The following is a 25,317-nucleotide window of genomic DNA, read 5'->3' as shown; positions in this document are numbered from 1 at the left end:
AAAAATGGGGCCTCGTACTAGCAGATAGCTCTCACCTTAAAGAGCAGCCCTTAGTTCTGCATTTCCTTTCTTTGTGCTTGCACTTGCTTATCTTTTCCCGAGAGAATAAACTCACTGGGTTTAAAATACATTAAAGAGTTGTTTGTTCGCTCTTAAATGGGTATAAATTTTCAATATGATCACTTATCCAGCATTTGTTGTCTCTTCTTAAATTTCTTTATTTGGCACTATTTTTATGGAAAGGCATTCAGCTAGGCTTCAATTATAGATTTACAAAGCAAACCAGAAACTCTATCCTAAACACATTTAGAAGAAGCTATAATTAAAGTCTTCCTGTGTAGCAGTCACTGGGAGTATAGTTTATTGTTATCCTGAGGAAAAGGCAGCCTTTAATTCTAACTATGGGATTCTGGGAAGGCTTAGGAGCAGGGCTGGTATTGCCACTGATTCACAAAAGATGAGTTGAATGTAGATAGTGGAAAAACTAAAAAGTAAGCCAAGAGAAGTCTTATGAGCAAATATTGAGAAATAAGAAAATTCATAGACTAGGTTAATTTTCTCAGTTCAAGAAATATTTACTCTCTTGATCTCATGCACAAGGAATGGTTAGAGTTGGAAATTTGTAATTCAAGGTACATTTCAGATATTCAGCTGGCACACACTGGTACAGATGTCCTGAGTGTTAAAATATTGAAATGCTGTGATTTTATTTGATAAATAGTCACAGCCCTTGCCCTTCAAATATGCCATTCTACTCTGTCCAGCCTGGGACCTTTTTTGAGATTCTGTGTACCCCTCAGAATCAAATAGTGAAAGCAAAAACTTGCCTGGCATAGCAGAGGATCTCAAAGAGCCTGGTTCAGATTAAAGATGTTTAGGATCAATTTTTATCAGCTAGTAAATTTACCATAGCAGTTATTATATATTATGAGTTTACCCCTGCATATATAGAATGGACAATACATCTGAAAAGAAAGATCAAAAGCGTATTGTGAAAAGCCTTGACTATGGTGCTCAAAATTCAGGGGAGGTTTATTTATTGTTTATGAGAAGTAGGTGAAATGATCAAATATTGTAATTATTACTTTTTTCTAAATGTATCTCTAATGTTAAAATAGTGTATAGATTTGATATTTGATGTAAGTGTTCAGAATGGCTAGAGGAAAATTGTCTATACAATAGAACAAGAGAAATCACATGAATACTACCTCACATTTGAAATCTAATCTTGTTCCTTTTGTATCTAAATTATATTATTTCTCATTCTTTTAAGTAGAACTTGTTTTCACATTACTTATAAATTTATCTAAAACATGGGGATATCAAATTTCCTTTATGGAAAGATAGCTGGGAAGAGTGGGTTCAAGGTCAACAAATTTAAGTTAAGTCAGCATGTCCAAGGGCTGCCCAGGTAGTGCTAGAGGTAAAGAATTCACCTGCCAATGCAGAAGCCTTAAGAGATGCAAGTTCTGTCCCTGGGCCCAGAAGATCCCTTGGAGGAGGGCACAGCAACCCACTCCAGTATTCTTGCCTGGCGAATCCCATGGACAGAGGAGCATGGCGAGCTATAGTCCAAAGGGTCGAGAAAAGTCGGACACGGCGGAGCACGCCTGCTCGCCCCATGTCACAGTTCATTTTCACTCTCTAGGGTTATAGAAGGACCAAAACAGAAACCTGTCTTTTCCTTTACTAACAGATCCATGTCCAGTATCCAAGATTTTACCAGCTAAAATTCTAACCGAGGCCCATCCTTTGTAAAGATTCCCCCCATTTCTAAGATTTAGTGCTTCTTGAAGAATTACTTTTCACAGTTCATGAACTACAGTAAGCTAAGACAGCATTAATTTCATTTGATTGCTTTACTTCATATTACTATACCCTCTATTGCCCACAATTAAGCTACATTACTTGAAATTATAATTCATTTTGTGATTATACCTTTGCAGACACCTTCTTTTAACAGGCCATCTGGGAGTTATTTGCCTACCTTCAGCAACTACCTGCAACTATTAGAACAGTGATCAGCTTTGCTTTAAGCCAGTGATTGACAAGCCTTTGGAGAATAACTCCTGCCCAGTCTATTTCATATTTATTATGTCTTCCAAGTTAGGTTGATTAATTTAAGGAGCTGACTCTGCCATTTGTGAGATGAACAAATCTCAGAGTGACGCTATGTTGACATTTTGAAAGTAAAATGCATGCTGCAAAAGAGTGCTGCCAGGGCAATTTTGGCCAGCCTGCTGGATTCCCAGATCCTTTACAAGATAGTAAGAACTTGTGATGCTATGTCAGTGATATGGAGAAGGCAATGGCACCCCACTCCAGTATTCTTGCCTGGAAAATCCCATGGACGGAGGGGCCTGGTGGGCTGCAGTCCGTGGGCTTGCTAGGAGTCGGACACGACTGAGCGACTTCACTTTCACTTTTCACTTTCATGCGTTGGAGAAGGAAATGGCAACCCACTCCAGGTTCTTGCCTGGAGAATCCTAGGGACGGGGGAGCCTGGTGGGCTGCCGTCTATGGGGTTGCGTAGGGTCGGACACGACTGAAGCGACTTAGCAGCAGCATGGTCTTATATGTCTAGGAACAGGATTTTATCATTGCATCCTGATACCAAATACCTTGGTGAATACTTGGTGAGCAAGGTATTAGCCTCTTGAATGATATTCTTGAGAAGTATCTTGGTCAGGCCAGTGGTTTTCAAGCTGTATTCTATGAAACTCTAGAACTTCACTGTCCAGTATTACAGCTTCCAGTCTTAAAATATTGAACAATTAAAATGTGGCTAGAGAAATTATGGAACAGAATTTTAAATTTTATATAAAGTTTTAATTTTGTTTGTATTTTAATATATATTAATTTAAATTAAAAGTTAAAAAATGGATAGTCAATTAAGTTTGAAAAACATGTTTAGAACAACAGTGGGTTTGTAACTATACTTTCTCAACTCCAATTTTTCTGAAATCTTTGTATAGATCACATATTTCCATTAAATTAAGCATTTGAACTGAGATGAACAGGAAGTAAAAAATGCACATTAAATGTGAAAGCTTACTAGAAAAAGAATGTAAAGTATATCATTAATTTTTTGTTAATGATATAGTAAAATTATTTTTCATTTATTAGATGATTCCATTTACTTCATTTCATTTTTCATTTATTTACAGTTCATTCATAAAATGATATTTATATTAAATAAAATCTAGTTATAAAATTAATTTCAGCTCTAACTTTACTTTTTAAGGAAGTGGTTCCTAGGAGATTTAAAATAACACATTTGGCTCACATTATGGTTTCACTGGACAGAACTGTTTTAGAATACGGGCTGTGTGCAGACACCAGGCCCACAGTGCCATCCTTCCCATATCAGACTTCCCTTAAACAAGTGTGTCTCTTCTCTTATACATTTGTATGTTTTACAGTTGAGCTTTCATTAGTTTAACCCCAAGAAAGCACTGTTTTTTTTTTTTTAATTTTATTTTATTTTTAAACTTTACATAATTGTATTAGTTTTGCACTGTTTTTGAAAATAATGTCTAGAAACCTCATTTTAGACCTGAATAAGGTTTAATAAAATAGTATGATGCTGTTTGGTTTTTGTTTTCTTCAGTTTGAATATAATATGCCGAGATATAGGTTTTTTTATTTATCATGCTTGGTACTTTCTGGATGCATGGTCTATCTCTAATTTTAGAAAAGTTTTGTCCATTCTTCAGTTTGTCCAATACTTCAATTATTCCTTTAACTCTGTCTCTCTTCTCTTTCTGGTATTCCAACCATGTGTATGTTACATACTTTATAATTTTCCCACAGTCCCTGAATGGTCTGTTCTGTTTTTGTCATTGTCTTTCTGTTTACATTTTAGTTTGGGAAATTTCTATTGACTTATCTTCAAGATCAGATCACTGATTCTTCTGCATATTGTTTTCAGATCTCAGCATAGCATCACCCTGAGATTTGTTATATATTCACGCTTTAGGTATGTGTATCATTTTATTGTATTCCAGTTAACAGATATTATGTCTCCTTTCAAAGATGCTAATTAAATTAAATCTTATTTGACTACCTTTTTCCTCATATAGTGGAACTTAAGAGCTAATATTCATATCTCTATGTTTTAACAAATCATAAACTGTTACTTGGTGCTGTTGGAATTACAAAGAAGGATCAAATAGAATTTAAGCCCCAGTGAAGCTTATTGTGTATATAGAGAGATGAAGCTTATCTAGAAACAACTGAAAAAAGGTTAGCTACCAATGAAATTTAGAGAGTAAAGAATGGCTTCTAAAGACACTTCAGTGTAAGAAATGGTGTACTTCAGAGTCTAGATAAGCATGCAGTTCATGTGACCAGGACGGAAAATGAAAGCATTTGATTAAATTGTCTTACTTTATAAATGGAAAAAAAAAAAAAAAACATTGACAAGAAACAACTTATAGTTACCAGTGTAACTGAGAAGAGCTTCTAAATTTTCGAAAAGTTTATTGATTTGTTAAATTATTTAGGATTAAAAAACTAATTCATCATTGATATACCACCTGCAGGCACAGTAGCATTTTCAGATGGTTTTTCTCAGCTAAATGAACACAATTTAGGCGTATCATTCAGTACTAAACATTCAGTGGTGACTCCAGCCAATAAAGGAAGTTCAAGTTACAGCCCCAGTCTTCATCAAGCTGATTGACATCACTCTGAAGTGTGTGATACCAACTCTGAAAATGAACACAGTTTCTTACATATGTACTTCCAAACAATAGCTGTCAGCAAATAATAGTTCCTGAATGATATTTACAATATTTTTTTCTCTCTGGCACTAGAATAGCCTGTTAATTTTTTTTTTCTTGTGGGAAATGACAAAATTTCAAATATCATTTAAATACTAGGAGTCTTTTTAATGGAAGATATGTTCAAGATATTTATTTTATGCTATTGTAATAAAGTAATAAAATATGTAACATTTAAAATCTCAGCAGTAATTATCTTTAATTTCTTTTAAAATTTATATTTATGGACTGGAACAAACTTCCTGTAACCCTGAGACAAGCATTAATAGATGAATTTAAATGTTGGGAATTTTATGTTATGTCCTAATATGGAAATACAATTTATCAAACCTTACCTTTTACTACTTGCTAATATGCAACTTCTGCTCATTTATAGCTCCTCTTCTTATAGTCTTGTTCTGAAAAGACAGTATAAAAGAGTCATTAAAAATGTAGACTGTGACTTCTACGTATAAATCTGAATTATATGTCTTATTAGCCATTGAGTCTGGTAAAGGCTTTTAATATTTCTATGTGCAGTTTCTTCTTAACACAATGTGGAATCCTACTTACCTCACAGGGTTTTGAAAAAAATTAAAGTAATAAGTTTATTTATTCGCTTAATATTTTTAAACTATTCACTATGTGCCAAATCCTGTTGTAGATTCTGGACATAAAGCAATGAAGAAAATATAGACAAAAATCCCTGCACTTATCAAGATAAAATTCTAGTGAATAGAGATACATAATCAATATGCAGCATTAGAGATGGTAATAAATGCTCTAAAGTAGAATAAGGCAAGGTAAAAGTATTGAGAGTAAATGGAATTGTTATATCAGATGCAATTATCATGGAAGACATCTCTCAGGAGGTGGTATTTGAGAGAGAAGTTGAGACCCAATCAAATGAAACTAGCCAAGTGGTTGTAATATGAAGAGGTTTTTTTTGTTGTTGTTTTTTTCCCGGAGAGCCCAGAAAGTGAATACAAAGATCCTAAAGCATGCATGTGCTTGACATGTTTAAGCAGTAGCAAGGAGGCAAATCTTTCTGGGTCAAAGTCGGCAAAAGGAGAGTGGTCAGCAAGTAGATGAGAGTGGTAGCTGGAGGCGGGGTGCCGGAAAGGGGTGTGCCAGGTCTTGTGAAGCCATTCTAAGGATTTTGCATTGTATTCTGAATCAGGAAGAAAAGCCATTCATTTTGTGTAGAACAATAATATGGTGTACCTTGTGATTTTAAGGAATTATTCCTCTGGCTTCTTATGGAAGAAGACCCTATCAGAGAGTAAGGCAGGGTGAGCTAGGACTGACTGGATGACTGTAGCAATTGTCCAGGAGGCACGTGGTTGTGGGTTAGAGGAGACTACTGGTGATAGAGATAGAAAGTGCTAGACTCAGCATATATGTTGAAAGTAGAGCCCAGAGATGTGTAGAGAGATAGCTCTCCCAAATTTTTACCTGAGCACCTGTAAGAATGGTGCTTCCCAGGTGGTACTAGTGTGAAAGAATCCACCTGCCAATAAAGGAGACATAAGAAATGTGAGTTCAGGCTCTGGGTCAGGGGATTCCCTGGAGTAGGAACTGGCAGCCCATTCCAGTATTCTTGCCTGGATAATCCCATGGACAGAGGGGTCTAGCCGGCTATAGTCCATAGTGTTGCAAAAAGTCAGACATGACTAAAGCGACTTAGCATGCAAACACGCTGTAAGAATAAAGTTGACAAATTTTGAAGTGAGAGAGGAAAACAAAGGATAGGACTTCAGATGGGGATGGGCATGGTCTGGGTATAGCTAAGGATATAACCTGTTCTGTGCAAAGAGTGCAGTATGTATAGCTCTCCTTTCTACCATAAATGCTAGTCTCTGCCTTGTGTACCTCTAACTTTGCCCTTGAACTTTGTCATTCCAAATTCTTCCTTTCGTTCACAAGTCAGTTTGAAACTTATCTCTAATCTCACCCCAATAATCTTCCCCTTCTTTCAAATCTTAAATATAGTAACCTGCATAGATTTTCTCATACAGTTCTGTGTTGCTTTACATTTTTCTATCATTCTATGAGCCATAACACTGTGTGTGCAGGGTAGGCGCACAAAGGCATCACCTCTCATATCTCTAAAACTTTCAGATGACTTTGTGCCAGACACACCAAAAATTAATATCTTCTGCAGAACACAGGACTAGGTGTTGTGAAATATTCGTTAAAGAATTTTCTTTTCTTTGACAAAACGTGTAGAAATTTAGGTGTTGTGTGTCCCTATAATTACAGGTTCAAATGTTTACCAAATAAGACTAAGTTCTATAAGAAAAGGGTGATCTTTTGGAGGATGTGTTTGTTAAATATTTATGATATATGTTCTCATGTATTAGTTGTTTATTGTCTCTTCTACTCTAGATGTGCTCTCATTAGAATTCATGCACTTGAAGATCTTCACATCTTCTCACTCCCATCCAGCCATTCATAATGTCTCTTTCCCAGACTCTTTGCCTTCCATCTTATAATCTTTCTCTTTTAGGCTCCTGGCCAAGTGACCAGTCCATTTGCTGCTATTAGGGCTACTCCTATAACCAGCTGTTTCAGAACCAGAGAATAGGCTTCATGTGCAAGAAACTTGCTAGTAACGAACAGGAAGGGGAGCTTGAAAGAGGGACACAGGAAAGGAGAGAAAGCTATTCGAGTATATCATTCATTTGGTTCCCACTGAGGGTGATTGGATCTCAACCCCACTCGAGGCCCTCAGTGCCTGAGACGTAACTGAGGGACCATTTGTACTGGCTCAGTTAAGCTCCCCCATTTCTCAGGGGTTAGCCTAGGGAGCATAAACACCTCCAGCTTTGTTTTACACATGGGCTAGAATGTTTGAGCTACTGCATCCTGTATGGTGGTGGAAAAGATGCCCCAGGGCAGAAAGCAAGAGATACAGTCATCTTAACTCAGGCTAGGTGATGTTAGGCTGCATTTATGTACAACTGGGTCATAAAATAGATTTTATATGTTGTCCTGCGTATGGTTTATTTTCAATTTCTAACAAATTTTTCTTGGTTTGTAAAATTAGTGTTTCTGTTATCAGTGTTTTGATGAGGCAACTGTCTCCTAAAGCTCATTTCCTAGTGTTACTGATTATCTAGATGGCTTATGAAGAAGTGGATTAAGGTTTTAAAAGTATAATTACTGTAGTTGACATAGTGTTCTCTGTGTCTTCCAGCTGGAATAGTCTATGTCAGCCATTTGAAATCACCAAGGCTTCATTTACTTTTAAGGAATATAATTGGCTGCATAGCTTGGTCATTTTAGAGGGAATGAGAAGAGATCCATGACTTTACTCTTTATGCTGCCTGCATTTTCCCCAAAGAACTCGGCCCATCTTTCCAATGTTTAAATTCCAAAATTTAAATTCTTCTCTGAGGTCTAGGCTTTTTACCCTCTATTAAAATGCAGATAATACATTCTTCATACCTTAATGCATTGGTGTATTAGATCCTCACCTGAAATCAGATTTTGATGTTAAGAATGACAGAGTGAATGGGAAGATACTTGTATCAAAAGCTATGAGTTGGCCCCAGTGATGGAAAATGTCTGCATCTTAATGTTTTCTAGAGTTCTCTTTGAAAGAAGGAAGTATTTCCTCAGTTGAATAAAAGTTAGAATAAATTGCCCTTAAGAGGGTGGAGGAAAATGGGAACAATCTGATGCAGTTTAGTAATGAACCTGAACAAACAGGGTTAGTAAGGAGAAAGATCCAATTCATTCCTTGCTAATGTATCCTCCTCAAAGAAGTGAGTGTGTTACTGAGCAGCAGATTTAAATAGAAGGCGTGTTTGGAATAAGAAGGAGCAACAATGCTGAGCATTTATCAGCCTGAGACTAGATAACAGGGGTTCCCTTTCAGACTGAAATTGTCTTTCTGAACTGAATCCAATATACAAAGAAGAGGGCAAGTCTATTCTTGTTTGTAATTTTAAAGAGTTTCACAGATGGTTTTAATAACAGTGAGTCTTGGCTTTGAAGGTCCAATAAGCTGATATTTTGAATAAAGCTGCTAAGTCTTACAATGAACATTTCCTCAGTGACAATTTTGATACATAACTCTTCTCATAAACATTGGCACTGTGTTTGGAAACAGAACACAGCTTTGTCTCTTGTTAACTTGAATACTTTACCCAGCATCTGAGAACCTCATTTTCTTTATCTGTAAAATGGAACAAAAAGAACTCTGTTTTAAAGTTATTGTAAGTAATATATTTTAACAACATTTATTATACATTCTCAAAATAGTAACAGGAATTTTACAAAATATTAGCTCATTTATGGGCTTCCCTTGTGGCTCAGGTGGTAAAGAATCCCCTTGCAGTGCAGGAGACCTGGGTTTGATCCCTGGGTTGGGAAGATCCCCTGGAGAAGGGAAAGGCTACCCACTCCAGTATTCCGGCCTGGAGAATTCTATGGAGTGTATAGTCCATGGGGTTACAAAGACCTGGATATGACTGAGCGACTTTCACTTCACTTCAGCACGTTTATAGCAGTACAGAACATATAATTTTAGCTCAATAACTACTGTAGTATACTTGAATGTCAGTGTTAATATCAGATAAATCAAAGGAATCAAAATATATTTTACCAAGTTTATCTAAACTGATTAACATGGCTCATATTATTCTCTTAAGACCTGAGTGCTATCTGAAAATAAATGTTTCAGATAATATCTTTTTTTCCTTTAATATATTAAAAGATCATATCTTGATGTTCTGGGAAAGTTACAAATTCCCTAGCTCTCACACTGCTTTGTTTTGTTTTCAATTTTTACTTGTTCAGAATCTGGCTCTAAAATTCAGTCATTTCTGTAGTATTCCTATTCAGTAGAAAAGCATTTCCTGTCTTGAGGTTAACATGAATGAACGGTATTCCGGGGCTCCCTTACCAGGACTGTTGTGAGATCATCTCGCTGATCAGAACTTTACTTTAGTCCCTTTTATCCTTTTCCATGCATGCTGCTTTCTTTGGATTGCTGAACTCTAATTATTATCTTGTTCTTTTCATAAAAGTTTTCTGTAATTTGACCTGTTTCCTAGGCTTTGTGTTCATTGTTTGCCATGACACTATCATCTGGCAAAGCAGAATTATTCACTTCTTCCTTGCACTTCCCAGGACTTTCTGATTTGATCTGTGGTTGCTTACTGTTTTTCACATTCAAGGAATGCTAATCCTGATCCTATTTCTATATCCTATGTTTGACATCAGCTCTAAAGGTGATTGCAAAAAGAACAGACCCATCCCTTCTTCACTGCCATTTTGTGCAAGAGCAGGACTATCTGCAAAGGAAGATGCTTTTGAAGTTAACCTTTCTATTCAGTGAACCCCCTGACTTTTGAAAAGGAGCCAGTTGATTTGTTAACTGATAAAACAAAAATTTTAATAAGGATTTAAACTGTATCATCCATGAAAATTAACATTTATATTTGGAAATATGCATGTGCTTAACTGAACAGAAACTTTAAGGGAACTTACCTGACATGGCTGGGAAAATAAAGCCTCCAATTAAAATAAATAAATTCAACAACAACAACAACAAAATAAAGATCCTGACCAGATGATCCATACTGATCTTATATAAGGGGTTCCAGAGTCCCTGATTCATCTGCAAACTTGGGGAGCAGTAGATATCATTGGTGAAATTCAGGGATTCCTTCAGATAGACCAACTCAAGTCTGGTGAAGGAAGAGAGCAAGATTTCCTCTTGCCAGTAGAAGAAGCTGTATTTCCAGGTAGAGATTTGGATGAAAAAAATTAAAGAAGGCCTACCTAGGGAAAGAGATAGTAAAGCTAAGGAAGACAAACCTAGGCAGAGAGGAGAGAAGCAGAGGAATGATGAGAACTCTCCAAGATTCCTTTCCTTTTAGACCTAGGATGTAGTCCACAGTGTGTGTCCTAAGTCACTTCAGTTGTGTCTGACTCTTTGTGACCCCATGGACTATAGCCCGACAGGCTCCTCTGTCCATGGGGTTCTCTAGGCAAGAATACTGGAGTGGGTTGCCACACCCTCCTCCAGGGGATCTTCCCAACCCAGGTCTCCTCCATTGCAGGAGAGACTAATTTCTTACTCCTCCATTGTACTTTTTCTTTGGAATTGTTCCATTTATCTGTACAACAAGGTGTGAGCATCTCAGAGGAGAATGAAGGGGCTTAGAAGTGTAGGATTGGAAGTCCTTATTTCATCTTCTTACTGACTCCAGTAGAGAAGTGATAATGAATCTAAGTTCTATTTGGTGCCCAGACATACAGGAATGTTGTTGATAAAGAATTTGGTGTCACTGGACAAAGACTATTAGTGCTAGGACGGATTCTGAACTAAATGACAAGTAAAGCTGTCCAGTCTTATTTCCATGTTGGTATACTGAAGGAAGCTTCACTTGGGCAACAGGAAAGAAAAGTTGGAGATGTGAGTTATGGCTTCTGTACCATAGTCTACTACCTTCCAGCAAAGTATCCTCTTTCTCTCTCACTTTGAACTGACATGACTTTTATCTGAATTATGGATTGTATCCTTTTATGTTATATAATAAAAGTATTTATATAATAGTAGTCTATTTATAAACACTGCCATTTAAATCACACCATTTGATTCAGTCATATCATCATTTATAACCAGGGATTTGGGAGAGGATAAAAGATAGTATTTGCATTGATCATATAATATTCATTTATCAGAACTTAGATTTTTTAAATAAATGGAAGGCATTTAATAACAATAACAATTTGTATCGCAAATTGCTGAGGAATGATTACAAGTGATAAAATAAGAGGCTGAAAAATTTTAAGGTACTTATTACTCTAGCCACTGATCAACCACCCATCTATCTATTATCTAGTCATCTGGCTATCTATCTACCATACAAATTTTTCTCCCCCAAAAGACAAAGCAAATGAGTATACTCTCAATAAAGCAAACAAACATAAATTAACAACAGAGAGTTGAAGTCTTGTTTGCTTTTTTTGGTTATCACACCAAAAAAAGTTATTCTCATGCTACATAACTTTTGCATATCTTTTTCTGTCCAACTTCTCTCTCTCTCTCTGTTTCACTTGACCAATTCTTATTTGATGAAGGAAGGAAGTGGCTATCGTTATAAAAGGATAGCAAAGGGATCCTTGTAATGAAACTTCTAAATTACGTGGTGGTAATCACAAAATCTACATATATGATAAAATGGCATAAAACTAAATACACTTACACCCATAAATACACTTAAAACTGGTGATATCTGAATACGGTTTTCTCATGTCAATTTCCTGGCTGTGTATTGCACTATAGTTTTGCATGATGTTAGCATTGGAGAAAACTGAGTGAAGGGTAATAGCATCTCTTTATATCATTTCTCCCCACTGCATGTGGATATATAATTATTTCAAAATAAAAAATAAAAAAATAACCTTCTCAGATGTCCATAAATATCTGTATTATTTGTGTGACATTAGCAGTGTTTGGAGAAGGCAATGGCACCCCACTCCAGTACTCTTGCCTGGAAAATCCCATGGACGGAGGAGCCTGGTGGGCTGCAGTCCATGGGGTCGCTGAGGGTCGGACACGACTGAGCAACTTCACTTTCACTTTTCACTTTCATGCATTGGAGAAGGAAATGGCAACCCACTCCAGTGTTCTTGCCTGGAGAATCCTAGGGACGGGGGAGCCTGGTGGGCTGCCATCTATGGGGTTGCGTAGGGTCGGATACGACTGAAGCGACTTAGCAGCAGCAGTGTTTATTAAAGGGTTTTTTTTTTTTAACATTTATAGACAGCTGTACAAATTAGTCTTTCAGCATAAATCCCTACTAGACTTAAGATTCTTAACATAAATTCCTATGAGACTTAGGTCTAGTTAAGTTTCTTAACTAGTCCTAAAATTTGCTGGATCCAGTGATCAATTATCTATCCAAACAATTAACACCAGAACAAAAAAATGCTTCCTTTAAACATACATATTAAGTATAGGACTCCATGAAAGGAAAGTAAATAAGTTCTTGTTTGCTTTGACGTGACTCACTATTTCTTCTTATTTTCATTCCTGGATTCTCAATTTCTATTGACCTGTACATGTTGGCTAGTCCAAAATGTCACTCTTTTTCTCTTTTTAAGAACTGTGAAGACCCTGAAGTTTTACCTTAATTGCAAGCTAATAAATTGGCTTGCCAAATTATATAGGTGCTGGCAAAACACACCAAACTCCTGAGTCAGAGCCAAAGGGCTTTACGGCTCATGTTACAACAAGTAGCAGGAGCTTCATGTTCCCGTTATTTTCCATTTTCCCCCAGGCCCACAAAGATGATGCAGAAGTGACCCAGGTGGATGCTATTGTAAAGATCCACCACATGTTCTGAAAACCCCTGCACTGATTTTTAAGGGCTACTGGTCAATATGCCCAACAACTGTCCAGGGCAGAGTCATTCTTTTTATTATGTGGGTCAGGAAGCAAATTTAACCTTTGCTCCTGGTGGATACACTATCTCTATATTCCAGGCAATTTACCTCGCAAACATCCTTCAAAGAGGCAGAAACAAAAACTAAAGAAATGTCTTAGGGAATTATTTCCCAGCCCTTTGTTTCTCTGGTGATCTCATCTGGTTCCATGGTTTTCATTATCATTATATGAATGAGTCTCAATTTATAACTCTAATATTAACCTCTTTCTAAACTTATACCAACTTAAAAAAAAGCCTTTATATAAAGCACTGGAAACTTAATATCAAAACAAAAATTGTGGGTTCACTTCTGAATCAAAACATGTTTTTTTCTTTTCAACGTTATTTATAGATACCCATTTTCAGTGTTATTTATAGATACCCAGTTTCTCAGGAACAAACATGAGAAGTTATCCTAATTCCTTGATTTCTTCAATTCTCATATGCACATCACTACTAAATCTTGTAGTTGTTGTTCAGTCGCTAAGTGGTGTCTGACTCTTTGCCACCCATGGCCTGAAGCATGCCAGGCTTCCCTGTCCTTCCTTATCTCCTGGAGTTTGCTCAAGCTCACGTCCATTGAGCTGGTGATGCCATTCAACCATCTCATCCTCTGCCACCCTCTTCTCATTTTGCCTTCAGTCTTCCCCAGGATCAGGGTCTTTTCCAATGAGTTGGCTCTTTGCATCAGGTGGCTGAAGTATTGAAGCTTCAGCATCAGTCCTCCAAATGAACATTCAGGGTGGGTTTATTTCCTTTAGGGTTGACTGATTTGATCTCCTTGCAGTTCAAGGGACTCTCATACATCTTCTCCAGCACCAAAATTTGAAGGCATCACTTGTTCGGTGCTCAGGCTTCTTAGTGGTCCAGCTCTCACATCTATATATGACTACTGGAAAAGCCAGAGCTCTGGCTATACAGACCTTTGTCAGCAAAGTGACATTTTTGCTTTTTAATACACTATCTAGGTTTGTTAGAGCTTTCCATTCCAAGGAGCAAGCATCTTTAAATTTCATGGGTGCAGTCACCATCCACAATGATTTTGGAGCCCAGGAAAAAAAAATCTGTCACTGCTTCCACGTTTTTCTTATCTATTTGCCATGAAGTGATGGGACTGGTTGCTATGATCTTAGCTTTTAGACTGTTGAGTTTTAAGCCAGCTTTTTCACTCTCCTTTTTCCCCTTCATTGAGGTTCTTTAGTGCCTCTTTCATTTTCTGCCATTAAAGTGATATCATCTGCATGTCTGAGGTTGTTATTTCTCCCAGAAATCTTGGTTCCAACTTGTGATTCATCCACCCTCACATTTCACATGATATACTATGCATATAAGTTAAATAAAGAGGGTGACAGTATACAGCCTTGTCATAATTGTACTCCTTTCCCAATTTTAAACCAGTCATTTGTTCCATGAAAGGTTCTAACTGTTTCTTCCTGACCTGCATACAAGTTTCTCAAGAGGCAAGTCAGGTGGTCTGGTACTCCCATCTTTTTAAGAACTTCCCACACTTTGTTGTGATCCACACAGTCAAAGGCTTTCACATGGTCAATGAAACAGATGTAGATGTTTTCCTGCAATTCCCTTGCTTTTTCTATGATCCAACAAATGTTGTCAATTTGATCTCTGGTTCCTCTGCCTTTTCTAAATCCAGCTTGTACATCTGGAATTTCTCAGTTCATGTACTGCTGAAGTCTAGCTTAAAGGTTTTAATCATAGCATTACTAGTATGCAGAATGAGCACAGGTGTGCAGTAGCATGTACATGGTTTGGCCACGCCCCTCTTTAGGACTGGAATGAAAACTGACCTTTTCCATTTCTGTGACCACTGCTGAGTTTTCCAAATTTGATGACATATTGAGTGCAACACTTTAACAGGATTATCTTTTAGGATTTTAAATAGCTAAACTGGACTTCCATCACTTCCAATAGCTTTGTTTGGTTTGTAATAAGGCTTCCTAATGCCCAGTTGACGTCACACTTTAGGACGTTTGGCTCTAGGTGAGTGACTATATCACCATGGTTATCTGGGTCATTAAAACCTTTTTTATATAGTTTTTCTGTGTATTATTGACACCCTACTTTAATCTCTTCTGCCTCTGTTAGGTCCTTACCATTTCTGTCTTTATCATGCCCATCCTTGCATGAAAATTTCCTTGGAATCTCTAATTTTCTTGAAGCAATCTCTAGTCTTTCCCTTTCTGTTGTTTTCCTCTATTTCTTTGCACTGTTTACTGAGAGTCTTCCTATTTCTCCTTGCTATTCTCTGAAACTCTGCATTCAGTTTGGCATATCTTTCCTTTTCTCCCTTGCTTTTGGCCTCTCTTCTTTACTCAGCTATGTGTAAAGCCTTCCTATGTGTAAAGCCTTCCTGTGTGTAAAGCCTTCCTGTGTGTAAAGCCTTCCTGTGTGTAAAGCCTTCCTGTGTGTAAAGCCTTCCTGTGTGTAAAGCCTTCCTGTGTGTAAAGCCTTCCTGTGTGTAAAGCCTTCCTGTGTGTAAAGCCTCCCTGTGTGTAAAGCCTCCCTGTGTGTAAAGCCTCCCTGTGTGTAAAGCCTCCTGTGTGTAAAGCCTTCCTGTGTGTAAAGCCTTCCTGTGTGTAAAGCCTTCCTGTGTGTAAAGCCTTCCTGTGTGTAAAGCCTTCCTGTGTGTAAAGCCTTCCTGTGTGTAAAGCCTTCCTGTGTGTAAAGCCTTCCTATGTGTAAAGCCTTCCTGTGTGTAAAGCCTTCCTGTGTGTAAAGCCTTCCTATGTGTAAAGCCTTCCTATGTGTAAAGCCTTCCTATGTGTAAAGCCTTCCTATGTGTAAAGCCTTCCTGTGTGTAAAGCCTTCCTGTGTGTAAAGCCTTCCTATGTGTAAAGCCTTCCTGTGTGTAAAGCCTTCCTATGTGTAAAGCCTTCCTATGTGTAAAGCCTTCCTGTGTGTAAAGCCTTCCTGTGTGTAAAGCCTTCCTATGTGTAAAGCCTTCCTATGTGTAAAGCCTTCCTATGTGTAAAGCCTTCCTATGTGTAAAGCCTTCCTATGTGTAAAGCCTTCCTATGTGTAAAGCCTTCCTATGTGTAAAGCCTTCCTATGTGTAAAGCCTTCCTATGTGTAAAGCCTTCCTATGTAAAAGCCTTCCTATGTGTAAAGCCTTCCTATGTGTAAAGCCTTCCTATGTGTAAAGCCTTCCTATGTGTAAAGCCTTCCTATGTGTAAAGCCTTCCTATGTGTAAAGCCTTCCTATGTGTAAAGCCTTCCTATGTGTAAAGCCTTCCTATGTGTAAAGCCTTCCTATGTGTAAAGCCTTCCTATGTGTAAAGCCTTCCTATGTGTAAAGCCTTCCTATGTGTAAAGCCTTCCTATGTGTAAAGCCTTCCTATGTGTAAAGCCTTCCTATGTGTAAAGCCTTCCTATGTGTAAAGCCTCCTATGTGTAAAGCCTCCCTATGTGTAAAGCCTTCCTATGTGTAAAGCCTTCCTATGTGTAAAGCCTTCCTATGTGTAAAGCCTTCCTATGTGTAAAGCCTTCCTATGTGTAAAGCCTTCCTATGTGTAAAGCCTTCCTATGTGTAAAGCCTTCCTATGTGTAAAGCCTTCCTATGTAAAGCCTTCCTATGTGTAAAGCCTTCCTATGTGTAAAGCCTTCCTATGTGTAAAGCCTTCCTATGTGTAAAGCCTTCCTATGTGTAAAGCCTTCCTATGTGTAAAGCCTTCCTATGTGTAAAGCCTTCCTATGTGTAAAGCCTTCCTATGTGTAAAGCCTTCCTATGTGTAAAGCCTCCCTGTGTGTAAAGCCTTCCTATGTGTAAAGCCTTCCTATGTGTAAAGCCTTCCTATGTGTAAAGCCTTCCTATGTGTAAAGCCTTCCTATGTGTAAAAGCTCCCTATGTGTAAAGCCTTCCTATGTGTAAAGCCTTCCTATGTGTAAAGCCTTCCTATGTGTAAAGCCTTCCTATGTGTAAAGCCTTCCTATGTGTAAAGCCTTCCTATGTAAAGTTAAAAAGCCTTCCCTATGTGTAAAGCCTTCCTATGTGTAAAGCCTCCCTATGTGTAAAGCCTCCCTATGTGTAAAGCCTTCCTATGTGTAAAGCCTTCCTATGTGTAAAGCCTTCCTATGTGTAAAGCCTCCCTATGTGTAAAGCCTTCCTATGTGTAAAGCCTCCCTATGTGTAAAGCCTTCCTATGTGTAAAGCCTCCCTATGTGTAAAGCCTTCCTATGTGTAAAGCCTTCCTATGTGTAAAGCCTCCCTATGTGTAAAGCCTCCCTATGTGTAAAGCCTTCCTATGTGTAAAGCCTTCCTATGTGTAAAGCCTTCCTATGTGTAAAGCCTTCCCTATGTGTAAAGCCTTCCTATGTGTAAAGCCTTCCTATGTGTAAAGCCTTCCTATGTGTAAAGCCTTCCTATGTGTAAAGCCTTCCTATGTGTAAAGCCTCCCTATGTGTAAAGCCTTCCTATGTGTAAAGCCTTCCTATGTGTAAAGCCTTCCTATGTGTAAAGCCTTCCTATGTGTAAAGCCTTCCTATGTGTAAAGCCTCCCTATGTGTAAAGCCTCCCTATGTGTAAAGCCTCCTATGTGTAAAGCCTCCTATGTGTAAAGCCTTCCTATGTGTAAATGTGTAAAGCCTTCCTATGTGTAAAGCCTCCCTATGTGTAAAGCCTTCCTATGTGTAAAGCCTCCCTATGTGTAAAGCCTTCCTATGTGTAAAGCCTTCCTATGTGTAAAGCCTTCCTATGTGTAAAGCCTTCCTATGTGTAAAGCCTTCCTATGTAAAAAAACCCTATGTGTAAAGCCTTCCTATGTGTAAAGCCTTCCTATGTGTAAAGCCTTCCTATGTGTAAAGCCTTCCTATGTGTAAAGCCTCCCTATAAAGCCTTCCTAAAGCCTCCCTATGTGTAAAGCCTCCCTATGTGTAAAGCCTCCCTATGTGTAAAGCCTCCCTATGTGTAAAGCCTTCCTATGTGTAAAGCCTCCCTATGTGTAAAGCCTTCCCTATGTGTAAAGCCTTCCTATGTGTAAAGCCTTCCTGTGTGTAAAGCCTTCCTATGTGTAAAGCCTTCCTATGTGTAAAGCCTTCCTATGTGTAAAGCCTTCCTATGTGTAAAGCCTTCCTATGTGTAAAGCCTTCCTATGTGTAAAGCCTTCCTATGTGTAAAGCCTCCTATGTGTAAAGCCTCCCTATGTGTAAAGCCTCCTATGTGTAAAGCCTCCCTATGTGTAAAGCCTCCTATGTGTAAAGCCTCCCTGTGTAAAGCCTCCTATGTGTAAAGCCTCCCTATGTGTAAAAGCCTCCCTATGTGTAAAGCCTTCCTATGTGTAAAGCCTCCCTATGTGTAAAGCCTTCCTATGTGTAAAGCCTTCCTATGTGTAAAGCCTCCCTATGTGTAAAGCCTCCCTATGTGTAAAGCCTCCCTATGTGTAAAGCCTTCCTATGTGTAAAGCCTTCCTATGTGTAAAGCCTTCCTATGTGTAAAGCCTCCTATGTGTAAAGCCTTCCTATGTGTAAAGCCTCCCTATGTGTAAAGCCTTCCTATGTGTAAAGCCTCCTATGTGTAAAGCCTTCCTATGTGTAAAGCCTCCTATGTGTAAAGCCTTCCTATGTGTAAAGCCTTCCTATGTGTAAAGCCTTCCTATGTGTAAAGCCTTCCTATGTGTAAAAAGCCTCCTATGTGTAAAGCCTTCCTATGTGTAAAGCCTTCCTATGTGTAAAGCCTTCCTATGTGTAAAGCCTTCCTATGTGTAAAGCCTTCCTATGTAAAAGCCTTCCTATGTGTAAAGCCTTCCTATGTGTAAAGCCTTCCTATGTGTAAAGCCTCCCCTATGTGTAAAGCCTCCCTATGTAAAGCCTTCCCTATGTGTAAAGCCTTCCTTCCTATGTGTAAAGCCTCCCTATGTGTAAAGCCTTCCTATGTGTAAAGCCTTCCTATGTGTAAAGCCTTCCTATGTGTAAAGCCTCCCTGTGTGTAAAGCCTTCCTATGTGTAAAGCCTTCCTATGTGTAAAGCCTTCCTATGTGTAAAGCCTTCCTATGTGTAAAGCCTTCCTATGTGTAAAGCCTTCCTATGTGTAAAGCCTTCCTATGTGTAAAGCCTTCCTATGTGTAAAGCCTTCCTATGTGTAAAGCCTTCCTATGTGTAAAGCCTTCCTATGTGTAAAGCCTTCCTATGTGTAAAGCCTTCCTATGTGTAAAGCCCCTTGTGTAAAGCCTTCCTGTGTGTAAGCCTTCCCTATGTGTAAAGCCTTCCTATGTGTAAAGCCTCCCTATGTGTAAAGCCTCCCTGTGTAAAGCCTTCCTATGTGTAAAGCCTTCCTATGTGTAAAGCCTTCCTATGTAAAGCCTCCCTATGTGTAAAGCCTCCTATGTGTAAAGCCTCCTATGTGTAAAAGCCTTCCTATGTGTAAAGCCTCCTATGTGTAAAGCCTTCCTATGTGTAAAGCCTTCCCTATGTGTAAAGCCTTCCTATGTGTAAAGCCTTCCTATGTGTAAAGCCTTCCTATGTGTAAAGCCTCCCTATGTAAAGCCTATGTGTAAAGCCTCCTATGTGTAAAGCCTTCCTATGTGTAAAGCCTTCCTATGTGTAAAGCCTTCCTATGTGTAAAGCCTTCCTATGTGTAAAGCCTTCCTATGTGTAAAGCCTTCCTATGTGTAAAGCCTTCCTATGTGTAAAGCCTTCCTATGTGTAAAGCCTTCCTATGTGTAAAGCCTTCCTATGTGTAAAGCCTTCCTATGTGTAAAGCCTTCCTATGTGTAAAGCCTTCCTATGTGTAAAGCCTTCCCTATGTGTAAAGCCTTCCTGTGTAAAAAGCCTTCCTGTGTGTAAAGCCTTGTGTAAAGCCTATGTGTAAAGCCTTCCTATGTGTAAAGCCTTCCTATGTGTAAAGCCTTCCTATGTGTAAAGCCTTCCTATGTGTAAAGCCTTCCTATGTGTAAAGCCTTCCTATGTGTAAAGCCTTCCTATGTGTAAAGCCTTCCTGTGTGTAAAGCCTCCCTGTGTGTAAAGCCTTCCTGTGTGTAAAGCCTTCCTGTGTGTAAAGCCTTCCTATGTGTAAAGCCTTCCTGTGTGTAAAGCCTTCCTGTGTGTAAAGCCTTCCTATGTGTAAAGCCTTCCTAGGCAACCGCTTTGCCTTCTTCCACTTCTTTAACTTTGGGATGGCTTTGGTCACCACCTCCTATAAAATGTTACAAACCGCCATCCATAGTTCTTCAGGCACTCTATCCAATCTAATACCTTGAATCTATTTGTCAAGTCCACTATATAATCATAAGAGATTCAATTTAGGTTATACCACACTGAAGTGACTTAGCAGCAGCAGCAGCAGACCACCTGACCTGCCTCTTGAGAAACCTATATGCAGGTCAGGAAGCAACAGTTAGAACTGGACATGGAACGACAGTCTGGCTCCAAATAGGAAAAGGAGTACGTCAAGGCTGTATATTGTCACCCTGCTTATTTAACAAATATGCAGAGTACAACATGAGAAATGCTGGCTGGAAGAAACACAAGCTGGAATCAAGATTTCTGGGAGAAATACAAATAACCTCAGATATGCAGATGACACCACCATTTTAGCAGAAAGTGAAGAGGAACTAAAAACCTCTTGATGAAAGTGAAAGTGGAGAGTGAAAAAGTTGGCTTAAAGCTCAACATTCAGAAAACGAAGATCATGGCATCTGGTCCCATCACTTCATGGAAATAGATGGGGAAACAGTGTCAGACTTTATTTTTGGGGGCTCCAAAATCACTGCAGATGGTGATTGCAGCCATGGAATTAAAAGATGCTTACTCCTTGGAAGGAAAGTTATAACCAACCTAGATAGCATATTCAAAAGCAGAGACATTACTTTGCCAACAAAGGTCCATCTAGTCAAGGCTATGGTTTTTCCAGTGATCATGTATGGATGTGAGAGTTGGACTGTGAAGAAAGCTGAGCAGCGAAGAATTGATGCTTTTGAACTGTGGTGTTGGAGAAGACTCTTGAGAGTCCCTTGGACTGCAAGGGGATCCAACCAGTCCATCCTAAAGAAGATCAGTCCTGGGTGTTCATTGGAAGGACTGATGCTGAAGCTGAAACTCAAATACTTTGGCCACCTAATACGAAGAGTTGACTCACTGGAAAAGACTCTGATGCTGGGAGGGATTGGGGACAGGAGGAGAAGGGGACAACAGAGGATGAGATGGCTAGATGGCATCACCAACTCGATGGACATGAGTTTGTGTAAACTCTGGGAGTTGGTGATGGACAGGGAGGCCTGGCGTGCTGCAATTCATGGGGTTGCAAAGAGTTGGACACCACTGAGTGACTGAACTAAACTGAACTGAGTGGCCTAGTGTTTTTCCCTACTTTCTTCCATTTAAGCCTGAATTTTGCAATAAGGATTTCATGATTGAAGCCACAGTCAGCTCCAGGTCTTGTTTTTGCACACTTTATAGAATTTAGCCATCCTTAGCAGCAAAGAATATTATCAACCTGATTTTGGTATTGACCATCTGGTGATGTTTATATGTCGAGTCATCTCCTGTGTTGTTGGAAGGGGGTGTTTGCTATGAACAGTGCATTCTCTTGATAAAACTCTGATAGCCTTTGCTTTGCTTCATTTTGTACTCCATGGCCAAACTTACCTGTTACTCCAGCTATCTGTTCACTTCCTACTTTGGTATTCGAATTCCTTATGATGAAAAGTGCCCTTTTTTTGTAGGTCATCATAGAACCATTCAACCTCAGCTTCTTCAGCATCAGTGGTTGGACCATAGCCTTGGATTACTCTTATGTTGAATGGTTTGCTTTAGAAACAAACCAAGATCATTCTACTGTTTTGAGATAGCACCCAAATACTGCATTTTGGACTCTTCTTGACTATGAGGGCTACTGCATGTCTTCTAAGGGATTCTTGCCCACAGTAGTAGATGTAATGGTTATCTGAATTAAATTTGCCCATTTCTGTCCATTCTAATTCCCTGATTCCTAAAGATGCCAATGTTCATTCTTGCCATCTCCTGCTTAACCACATCTAATTACCTTGATTAATGGACCTAAAAGTCCCAGTTCCTATGCACTGTTGTTCTTTACAGCATTATACTTTACTTTCACCATGACACAGCCACAACAGGCTGTTGTTTCTACTTTGTCCCAGCTCCTTTATTCTCTCTGGAGTTATTAGTAATTGTCCTCCGCTTTTCCCCAGTGGACACTTTCCAACCTGAGGGGCTTGTCTTCTGGTGTCATATCTTTTTGCCTTATGCTGTTCATGCGGTTCTCACGGCAAGAATACTGGAGTGGTTTACCATTCCGTCCTCTACTGGACCACATTTTGCCAAAACTCTCCACTGTGATCTGTCCATCTCGAGTGGCCCTGCACAGCATGGCTCATAGCTTCATTGAGGTACACAAGCCCCCTCACCATGACAAGGCTGTCACCCATGAAGGGTTAAATTTGGTTGACCCTGCCCCTAAAATATATCCTGATACCAAACCACATTGCTGAGATGACCACTGCCACTATGGTTACTACACTTCCCTTGTAGCTAAAAGTACATATAATATGTAAATAGAAGTATTGTGGTAATTCCAGAAAGGCTAATTAAGGGCACTGACTCAAAAAGAAATTGGGCTTTTGAAATAAGGCTTTTGAGGGTTTTTTTTTTTCTTTTGTCCTCATCCTCTTTATTGGAATACACAATAGGAAGCCTGAAGTTCTAGAAATGTTAAGTCACTTGTAATTCAAAGATCTAGGGGAAAAAAAAAAGAGAACCTGATACTCTATCAGCCTGAGAAAAAATAGAAGACTATAGATAGCTTTTCTGGAATTGTCTTCAATCTTATAAATTTGAGATATTGACCAATCTTGACTTGCTTCCTCTCTCTGATTATGAAAAACTGACCAGTGAGGATAAAGCTTAGGAGGATAGATGATGGAATCATGTAGAATCTAAACTTTACAGCATCTAAGAAACTGTTCCTCAACAACATCTTACTTTCTGGTATAATATCAAAAAGCTTTTTCCTTTATTTCATTCACTGGTGGTTCATCAGTAGGACACATATGCTTGATTTCTTCTGCCCTGTTATGTCCTCTGGGTCTAAAACTAAGACCCAGAGGACATTTACTACCCTAAGAGGGTAGTAAAAAGGCAGTAACTCCACATCTATCTTTCAATACCAAAAATGGGCCTTTTTTTTGGGAGTTGAGGGTTTATTTTAATTGACCCAGCAAATGAAGATGATGGAAAACTTTTACTGAGTCCTAAAAATGGTGAGTTTACTTTAGGGACTGGATACTAGCTTGAGGACATTGTACCACAACTACTCGGTTCAAATGGTACAACCTCTGGGAAGCTTTTCCAGATAAAAGACTGGGACTAAATTAAATGTACCTTCTCTGTGTTCTAATTAGAGTCAAGTTCATTCCACTATTACAGCATTTATCTCCCTGTATTGTAATTAGGTTTTTAAATCGTCTCTTCCAATATACTGGACATCTCTTAAGGCAGGACTTGCATCTTATATTAATAGATCTTGAGGGCAAGGACTAGGCTAGATAGATACTATATGCTTAATAAATATTGATTGAATAAATGAATCAATCAATGATTTGTATAGTAAAGAAGGAATGGCTGAATGAATTATAATTTTCTTAAGACAGATACAATAGCACAGAGTAATAGTGAATTGGCCATACATGATTGATCATGGAAGCAAAACCTTAATTATTATTTGCTTATTAAATCAGGAAGTCTATGCGTTTTAGGAAGCTCTGCAAAAGCTCTAGCAATGGAGTCATGAAATCTTGTCCAGTAATCCTAGTTTTCTAAAGTGTAAAATTGTCCTTATTTTATCTACATTAGAGAATTGGTATTGAAATAAATAAAATGATATTAAAGTTTTTAATATATTCCCTGATTTTTAGTGATTAATAGTCATTTATAATTTAAAAAGATATATGTATATACCATAAGTAGTCACTCTTTGTAGGTTATAAAGATTAAATAATCTTTGTAAGTTATAAGATTAAATATTTGATGTAATTTATTCCCAATTCATAGGCTTATGTATAAACATATTTGAATATCTGATCTTAGCTTTGACAATAGGGAATATGAAATGTGATGAATAAGTTTGTATACAAATTGATTTTAGACAATATATGCTATCTTTTGTAGAAATTATGTCAAAAAAAAGTTAAAAGCAATTTAAAGCATGTTTCTACTTCCTTTGATTTTCTTTCTGTTAAGAGATGGTAATATGTTTAAAAGGAGACACACCAAGCATCACAAATTAATATTTTATCCATTTGGTGGGTTAGTGTAGTTCAATTATTTTCTGCCTTTAGTTGGAAATAATTTATTAAAACTCTAAGAATTCTATAGTAAAAGATATACTCTAAGTGAAAACTGTAAGAACAAGGAAAGAAGCTGTTCTTCCAAATGCATTTTCTGAACTCTTTCAGATAAGCTCATGCTCTCTGTGTCCCATGGACCATGGGTGGTTGGATAGATAGGCTGCAAGAAATTTTTAAAAAGTAGCAAAAACTGGAAGTAGAAATGCAACTTTATTGATCTCCAGCAGGTTTATTCTTATTACTAAATTTTCAGCTGTTCCAAAATTCAGAGTCAATTGAAGTGAATTCAGAAATGACATTTCTTGTGGGTTTGCTTTATTCAGTGAGAATAACAAATAAGAGCATTTCTCCTAACCTGAGCTATAGAATGACATATTACTCTTTGCTGATACTGTAGTTTTAGTAAATGATAGATATAAGCATCACCTTATTCTTTATGGGATATAATGGGTAAAATATATTCTAGATGTGAAAGAATAAAAGACCATCATGTTCATTCAACAAAATTTATTGAACTTCTATTATGTGCACCATTTTATGATTCATAAGTCTATGGGGAGATAAAGCTGTGAAATCATATGATCCTCAGCTGCAAGAGCTTACACTAAAATAGAAGAGACAAGGAACAGTAGAAAAGCAATAGGAGAAAGCTACTGATAAAATGTTTATAGAAACAGAAAGAGAGTACTGTCTGAGAGATCTATTGATTGACTGGTAGAGAAAAGCATAGATACGGGTAGATATAAAATTTTAAAACATACTTTAATAAATATTTAGTTGTATGTTGGTATGAGA

This window comes from Bos mutus, chromosome 21 (assembly GCF_027580195.1).
Source record: "Bos mutus isolate GX-2022 chromosome 21, NWIPB_WYAK_1.1, whole genome shotgun sequence".
Classification (NCBI taxonomy): Eukaryota; Metazoa; Chordata; class Mammalia; order Artiodactyla; family Bovidae; genus Bos; species Bos mutus.
This window is presented reverse-complemented; position numbering follows the sequence as displayed.